This window comes from Vombatus ursinus, unplaced genomic scaffold, assembly GCF_900497805.2.
Source record: "Vombatus ursinus unplaced genomic scaffold, bare-nosed wombat genome assembly UNPS02014909.1, whole genome shotgun sequence".
In the NCBI taxonomy this organism is placed as follows: domain Eukaryota; kingdom Metazoa; phylum Chordata; class Mammalia; order Diprotodontia; family Vombatidae; genus Vombatus; species Vombatus ursinus.
This window is the reverse complement of record NW_020954687.1, coordinates 11,436,567-11,445,800: the sequence shown is the minus strand read 5'-3', so window position 1 is coordinate 11,445,800 and position 9,234 is coordinate 11,436,567. Positions and strand designations below refer to the sequence as shown.

Sequence of the window (9,234 nt, the reverse complement as noted above, 5' to 3'; positions counted from 1 at the left end):
TGTGGGGGTCAGGGGCTGGCTCCCCCCTTATCTGGAAAATCTGCATAAAATTTTTTGGCTCTCCTTTCATAATAGAGAAATCTGAATTTTTTCTTTTCCTTCTGTGGGGTGTTTACAATTCCTTGTTGTAAAATTTGGGTTAAATATTTGGTCACAGGTTCTGTGTCATATGCTAGCCTTCCAGTGTCATCTGTGTCTTCTTCAAAACTTCCCCAAAATCCCCATTTAATTTCTTATGCCAACCCCTGATACAGCAAAACTGCTATAGGGAAAGTTGCAATGTGTAAGGGATAACTGTGGAAGCAAAATCTTTCCTAAAATTCCCCCCAGCTAGAGAGCTGGAAGCTTCCTGAGCGTGTGTTAAATGACAGGCATATCGAAAGTGAAGTTTGATTAGGAACGCAGAAATATGGAGGCAGTTTGGAAAACCAGTGGGGACAGTTTGAAAGTACTACTATGGGCTTAAGCATTTTATATACTCTAACTTTATTTTATGGACCTAGATAACCAACATTGATGTATGGAAAAGTCTTCAAAGTCACCACTTTCATTGGACGACTTCAAAGGAAATGTATCTTAGGAGTAAAGATATATTAGAATTATTCATAATAATACCAAATGACATTAAGGTTTACAAAGCATTGTGTTGTCTCTCAGCTTTCTTTCTCTCTTAAGATTCCTTCAGGATTCATCTTAGCATCTCAGAAACAACTACTTGAAGATTCTGGTTGCCTGGGTTAATTTTAAATTTTTAATATTTCTCTAGAGGTAGTGATGGGATCTCTAACCTGAAAGGGACCTCAGAGGCTCTCTACTCCAAGTCATCCTGAACCAGGAATTGTTTCTACAATATCCCAGTCAAGTGGTCATCACCTTTCAATTAAAGTTCATGACCTCTAGTTAGTGAGAGGAAACCTATTACATCCTAAGGCAGCCCATTCCGACTTTAGGATATTAGCATAATTATATGAATCAAAGACTCATTACCTTGAGCATAAGAAGCCCTATATGAGTGTTAGTTGTTGCTTCTGTTGTTATTGTTGTCGTTGCTATTATTATTATCATCATTATTATTAATATATTGCATAGCATAACCCAAATGGAGTTATTTTTTCACATAATTTATTTTATTCATATTCATTGATTTTTAGTAAGAGAACTACTTAAAAAACAGACTGTTGAAAGCCAGCAAAACCAGAAAAGAGAAATGACCATTTCTGATAGCAGCCATGTATCCATTGTATCATTTTCCATCAGTTTGCTGCTGTTTGTCACAATTATGGTGGAAGGCATAATTAGTGGGGAATGATGAGACAAGTTTATCATATTAAAAAATATTCTCCAATCCCCACTGGATCTTGAAACTTATGCTACAGAATACCCAAGCAGTTGTTCATAAAATAAGTTACTCAAACTCCTTAATGAAAACATAAATGCAAAAAAAAAATCTGAATTTAAACTGTTCTTTTGACAAATTCAATCAAGTCAGTTACTTAATGAAGGAGTATAGGCTAAATTATATTATGCTTTTCCGAATTCATGAAATAAAATGTTAAAATTTTTCATCTTACTTTTGGGTTAATCTTACTATATTTCATTTTGCAAATATTTGACTAAGCGTAAGGCATGTTAGAATCACAAGTCTCATAGTTGGAAAAAGACTCAGAGGCCATCTAGTCTACCCTATTATAGAAATGGATAATTTACTTATTGAAAACAGAATTAATTTAATTAATTTGTGTTGATTTAGTACTTACCAGACTTAATAAGAAAAGATCAAATTCAATACATACTTCCTGAATGGAAAATACATCCTATCTACTTTAAGCATTTAATCCTTTTATCACTTTACCTGAAAGTATCTCTCTCCCTCCTTTCAAAAAGTATTTCCAGACTTAGTGAGAGAGACCAAATCCTAGTTGTCTTTTTTATTCTTCTAATAATGTATTTTATTCTCTTGTCCTCATTATTCACCACATATCATTCCATGTCTCCTATAGAATCAGGCCATTGTAGATTTTAATGATCGTTAGGCAATAATCTAGCCTGCTTTACAGATTCCTTTATATGGAATCTCTGAGGTCATTTAGTCTGCTTCAATACTTCTACTGGAAGATAGTTCACTGTTTCAAGAGATATCCCATTCCATTTTCTGCCATTTGTAATTATTAGAAAGTTGTCCTTTATTCTGAACCAGAAGATACCTTACCCTTTCCACTCATTGGTCCTGCTTCTCCCCTTTAGAACAACTCAGGAAAAATATGCCCCTTCTTCCCGTGACAGAACTTCATTTCAAGAGAATTCATATCTCTCCTTAGTCTTCTCTCGTTCATACTGAGAATACTTAGATCATATAATCATTCCTCATATAATATGGTTTTAATACTCTCTCCAACATTCTGGACTTACTGTTATTTTTTTTCAAAATTTTTGTTCTATGATCTAGAATGAGGAACCTGTGGCCTCAAGGCCACATGTGGCCCTCTAGGACCTCAAGTATGGCCTTTTGACTGAATCCAAACTTCACAGAACAAATCCCCTTAGAATCAGTCAAAGGGCACCCTTGAGGACCTAGAGGGCCACAAGTGGCCTTGAGGCTGCAGGTTCCCCAACCCTGGACTCCAAAGTAATGTGAAGGCCAGCTAGCTGGCAGGATGGATAGAGTGCTGGGTCTGGGGTCAGGAAGACTTATCTTCATGAGTTTAAATCTGGCCTCAGACACTTAATAGGTTGTGACCCTGGGCAAGTTATATATAAACAGAAACTGTTTGTCTCAATTCCTCATCTGTTAAAATGAGCTGGAGAAGCACATGGCAAACCACTCCAGTATCTTTATCAAGAAAACCACAAATGGGGTCACAAAGAGTCAGAAACAGCTAAAATGAATGAATAACAACAAAGGTAATAAGATTGTATTTCTTACTTAAATTATCTTTTTATGACAAACTTAACAATTAGTAACACACGTGAACATTATAATATGGTAAGAACAAAAATGGTATTGTATGTGAAATCTATGCAGTTTTTTGAAAGTGCATATAAAATTTAACAGAGGGGTAAAATTACAACATTTGTTTGTTTCCCCTTCTGAACATTTTTATTTTCTTCTGCTTATTTTTAAGTCTTTTGTTGATGCTATTTACTTTGTTTTTACATCTCTATTATTAACCACTAAGTCACTCCTTTCAAAAAAAGGAAAACCAACAGAAAACCAAAAACCCTTCTTTATGACAAATTAAATATAGCTAAGCAAAACAATTTCATATATTGGCCGTATCTAAACATATCTTATTCTGTATCTGTAGTCCATTTCCTCTCTGCTAAGAAGTGTCATATGCTTTATCATCACTCTTCTGGAATTATGAATAGACACTAAATTCATTGATTGCAGAACTCTGTAGTCTTTCCAAGTTATTTTTCTTCACATTATTATGGTCATTATAGACATTCTTTTATTGGTTCTGCTCATTTTACTCTGCATCAGTGCATACAGGTCTTTCCAGGTATCTCTGAATTCATCAGATTTATCATTTCTTATGATGAAATAATATTCCATAATTTGCTTGGCTCCTTCACAATTTATGTGTACACACTTTGTTTTTGATTCTTTGCTACAACAAAAGAGTGTTGTTATAAATATTTTTGTGTTCCTAGGTCTGTTATTATAGCATTAGCTTTTTTTAATCCCAGCAATTACATCAAAGAGTTTTAGAGCAGGAAGTGACTTATACCTCATATATATCAGCAAACTGAGGCCCAGAGAAGGTGAGTAAATTCTAATTCTACATAGAAATTGAGTGCACACCAGAATATAAGTTCTATAAAGGAAGAGATTGTATAATTTTTGTCCTTGAATCTTCAACACCTATCATAGTTCTCTGCACATACTCAGTGCTAAATAAATGTTCGTTAGACTTGGTGACCTCTCTGAGCCTCAGTTTCCTTATCTGTAAAATGGGGAAAAGTATATCTATGATAACTACAAGATTATCATGAAAATAAAATAAGATAATGCATGTAAAGAACTTTGTGAACAACAGGAGACTGTTTGTCTATCAATATCTATAGACAGATAAATCAGATATTATAATTTCTAAAGAGTCATGCAAGTTTTTGCCAAATAAATGATAAAAATCAAAACATACTATTGTAAAGAACCAGAACCAGGGAGATAAAAGACTATTCTTCTAGTTCATACCCTCATCATTTTTACCCTGATCTATTATAACAGCCTCCCAAATAGTCTATTTATTTCTAATTTTCTCTATCTCCAATTTATTCTTCATATAATTGTCAAAATAGTCTTCTTAATGCACGTCTGGATATGTCACTACCCTGTTTAAGATCTTTCAGAAACCTATTCCTTTTAGGATAAAACTCTCATGCCTCTGTCTAGCATTTAGGATTTTCTATCCTTTCTGTGCATTCCCTTTGACTCAATTATATCACTACTAAGCCTGTACTCCAAAGAGACCAAAGGAAGAGGGAAATAACTTATATACAAAAATAAAATATTGTAGATCTTTTCGTAGTAGCTTAAAATTAGCATTCCAGGGGTTATCCTCCTATTGTGTTCTCCTATCCTCTAAACAAATTTTGGCATGTGGATTAATGGAATATTTGTTGTTGTGATTCAGTTGCTCAGTCATGTCTGACTCTTCATGAACCAATGGATAATAGCATGCCAGGTCCTTCTATCCTCCTGAAGTCTGTCCAAGTTCATGTTCATTGCTTCTATGACACTACCCTATCCATCTCATCCTGTCATTCTCTTCTTCCTTTTGCCTTCAATCTTTACCAACCTCAGGGTCTTTTCCAATGAGTCCTGTCTTCTGATTATGTGACCAAAGTATTTAACCTCTGGCTTTAGTATTTAACCTTCCAGTGAATAGTCTGAATTAATTTCTTTAAGTATTGACTGATTTGATCTCCTTGTTGTCCAAGAGACTTTCAGAAGTTTTCTCTAGCACCACAGTTTGAAAGCATTGATCCTGCAGTGTTCAACTTTCCTTATAGTCCAACTCTCACAGCCATACATTACTACTGGAAAAACCATAGCTTTGATTATATGCTCCTTTGTTGGCAAGATGATGTCTGTGTTTTTCAGTATGCTGTCCAAATTTGCCATAGCTTTCCTTCCAAGGAGAAAAGGTTTTTTAATTTTATGGCTGTAGTCACCATTTGCAGTGATCTCTGAGCCCAAGAATATAAAATCTGACAGTGCTTCCATTTCTTCTCTCTCTATTTGTCAGGAAGTGATGGAACCAGTTGCCAAGATCTTAGTTCTTTTTTAATGTTAAACTTCAAACCAGCATTTCCACTCTCCTCTTTCACCCTCATCAAGAGGTTTCTTAATTTTTCTTCAATTTCTGCCATCAGAGTTATATAATCTGCATAGCTGAGATTGTTCATATTTCTCCCAGCAACCTTAATTCTGGCTTTTGATTCATCCAATCTGACATTTTCACATGATGTACTCTACATATAGATTAAATAAATAAAGTGACAATATACAGCCTTATATTCCTTTTCCAATCATTTTCTTTTCTTTTTCTTTTCTTTTCTTTTTTGTTTTTTTCTTTTTTTGGTGAGGCAATTGGGGTTAAGTGACTTGCCCAAAGTCACACAGCTAGTGAGTGTATGTGTCTGAGGCTGGATTTGAACTCAGGTCCTCCTGACTCCAGGGCCAGTGCTCTATCCACTGTGCCACCTAGCTGCCCCTCAATCTTTTTTTTTATTCCAAATATTTTAATAAGAGTTCTGTGTAATACATTTAAAATACCAGTTTGTGAGGGCAAACTCCATTGGAGAGACAGAATACAGAATGCACATAGCCATGGAGCTGAGGAATTTTCTTGATTTGGGGCAGGATCTGAGAGTCCATTGTTTTCTGATTAAACTTGTGCTACTCCACAATCTCATATTTCTCTTTTTCTGTGTCAAAAATCTCATTTTCCTGGAATCTAGATTTATGGAGCCTCTTCTTCTTGAAGTAAGCATCAGTAAAATGATTTGGAATTTTTACACCTGAAAGGTTAATTCTGGTAGAGGTGGCACTGACAAATTTCTGATGGGTGCTTCTCAGAGGAACATGGTTGATGGTCAGAAGTCCAGTCACCAGTAGCAAGCCACTAGCCAGCTGCTTCAGGAAAACCACTTGGTTGCCCCTGTGGTGGCCGTGAGCATGATCAGAAGCTTTGCTGGAGTGATGCTGGATTGAAGTCTCCTTACATGCAGGCTGAAGGGCTTTTTGCCATGACTTAGCAGCTTTCTAGGCACAACCTCAGTAGGGTAATACCAGGGCATCTTGCAAACCTTTAGTATGGGTTCCTCCATTCTTATCATCACCAACTGGCTTTGAGATAGTAGTGGGCACCTCCTCTTTCTTTTTCCTTTCAATCCAGGTTATTGGTGTAGCATATTTCTGCTTTATGACCCAATCTTAAAGAAAATGCCAAAGAATATTCAAAGTATCAAACAATTGTGCTCATTTCAAATATTTTTGAAATGAAATGTAGTAAGATTAACTCAAAATGTCTGGCTCTAGATCACTAACCACACTATTGTGGTTATTGATGAAGTTAAGATCTTTCTTACATAGTTCTTCTGTATATTCTTGCCACCTTTTCTTAATCTCTTCTACCTCTGTTAAGTCCCTACCATTTTTATCTTTTATTTTGCCCATTTTTGCATGATGTCTCTAATTTCCCTTGATATCTCTAATTTTCTTGAAGATATTGCTAGTCTTTCCCATTCTACTGTTTTCTTCTATTTCTTTGGGGTGCTCATTTAAGAAAACCTTATCTCTCCCTTATATGACTGGAATTCTGCAATCATTTGGACATATCTTTCACTTTCTCTTTATGGAATATTATTGTGCTGTAAAAATGATGAAATGGACAATGTCAGTAGAAACTGGGAAGACTTTTACAAACTAATGCAAAGTGAGATGAGCAAAACTAGGGGGATGATTTTTATATACAACAACAAAATTATAGAGAAAAATAACTTTGAAAGACTTTGGAACACTGATTAAGGAAATGACAAAACAGGAGCCCGGAAGATAGAAAATGAAACAACATTTCCTGCCAGAGTAGTGATGAACTTAATGTGCAGATAGAATCATACATTTTTGGATATGATCACTGTAAGAAATTTGTTTTGCTGGACTATCTGTTTATGATGAGGGTTTTATTTTATTTTACAGGAGGAGGAGATAATGGGAGGAACATATATATGAATGTAAAATAAGTAAAATTTTAAAAATATTCCTTTTTATTGATTTATAGTGGTTATTCTTTACATTTATATTGTACGTATTATTTATTATTTTGTTCACTTTCTTTATTTCATTTTTCATAAATTTATACAAATCTTCCCATGCCTCTCTGTATTCATCATATTTACTGTTTCTTATGGCACAGTAATATTTCATTACATTCATACCACGATCTGTTCAGCCATTCCCTAAATGGATTAGCATCTACTTTACCCCTCCCTACCCCAAATTAGTCACCATAAAAATTGCTGCTACAAATACTTTGTTATGCAAGGGACCCTTTCTTTTTATCAATGGTCTGCTTAGAGTATATGCCTAGGAGGAGAATCTCTAAAACAAAGGATATGCTACTAGCTGTTTTTTTATCTTATCCTGAACTCTCTTAACTCAGTAAATTCATAAAGTTGACCCCTTAAACCAAGAGTACTCTGCGTCATCATCTCAGCCTTTGGAAATCTTTTCTTTTAGTTCAACTGTTGCATAAAACCTTCCATAATCCATCTAGCTCAAAGTAGCCTTTTTCTCTTCTAAATTTTTTCCTGCAATGCTTTCTCTGAAATCTTTGCCTCATCACATTCTATGTACTAATTTGAGTATGTGCCTTATTCTGCATAGTAGAATATAAGTTCCTTGAGGTAAGGGTCTGTCTCATTTGTAACCTTTTGAACTTTCCAACACTTCACACAGTTGGCACCTCAAAAAGTATCTTTTGAATTGAATTAAATGTGAAGGTCCTAAATTTGAATCTGTCCCTAACTTGCTATGTAATCTCGGGGAAACCAGCTAACCTATATAATTGCTTTGTTCATCTGTAAAAGGAGGGAGTTGGATTAGGTAATTTCTAAAGTCCTTTCATGGTTGAAACTTCTCTGGTTAATTGATACCTATAACGGTCTTCCCCCTAGCTTACCAATTCAATGACCTTATCAAAAATGAGTTTCATTTGGCATAAATTGTTCTTGGCCACTCACATTGATGAAGAGATCATGATATTCTTCTCTAAATCCCCTAACAGTAGGTGTGGGGCAGTAGACCCCAAATGAATGACTCCTGGTATAGCTTTGAAGGAAGCTCCATTGGACCCTATCTTGACTCTTTATAGCTTTCCTTTGTATACTGACATGGTCTTTTTCTTGGACTTGCTAATGACTTTATTTCACTCTCAACACCTTATTTTTATTTTTTAATTACAATTTTCATTTTTTAAAATTATTTATAGCTTTTGGGATAACTCATTCTTTCCCTGCAATGACACCTAGACTGTGACAACAGAAACTAGTTACAGAAAATTTAAATGTGGACAAGACTTCCAGAGAACATTGTTTTAGCTGTAAAACCACTTCTTCTATCTGGATTCTAAGTAATATTGACAGCAAATGTTACTTCTGTTTGAATGCTGAAATGTTTTCTCACCCTATCCATTCAATTGATGTTTATGGAGCATTGCCTAGGATACATGGCACCATGCTGAGTGCTGAGGTACAGTGAAGTAACAAATAAGACAAAGGTCTTTCTTTCAGTTAACTTGCAGTTTAAAGTAAGAAATTGCTATTTATTGGCACTTGTTCTTGGAAACCTCACTAGAGACCTCAGCTTTTGGGCTGGGGCAGGTCATAGGGGAAGTCAGATTAGGTATGAGCTAATAATACACGTGAAAGGCATAGGGATTATGCCTTAAACTTAAACTCAGCCTGGGCATAGGTCAAGACGGGCAATCAGCTGTAGAAGTTAGCTATGGTCAAGTAAGGTTAAATCTGGGGTGGGTGGTTGTTATTGGAGTCATTGAAGACAAGTCCAAGGTGAGGGCAGAAGGTGAAGATTCTGGCCAACAGATTCAGAAAGAATTTTGGAGATAGTACAGTTCCCTGGCCGGCTCTTCAGGACAGAAATTTTTATAATAAAGTTTAAGGTCCCAATAAAACTCTTTTCTTTCAGTCTGTGAGCTTGCTTTAGAA

At 35.4% G+C, this 9,234-nt stretch overlaps 1 pseudogene; it reads right to left on the bottom strand.

Moving 5' to 3' along the window:
• Positions 1-5,773: 5,773 nt before the first annotated feature.
• On the bottom strand, positions 5,774-6,424 carry LOC114029043 (annotated as a pseudogene).
• Between the last annotated feature and the right edge of the window lie 2,810 nt (positions 6,425-9,234).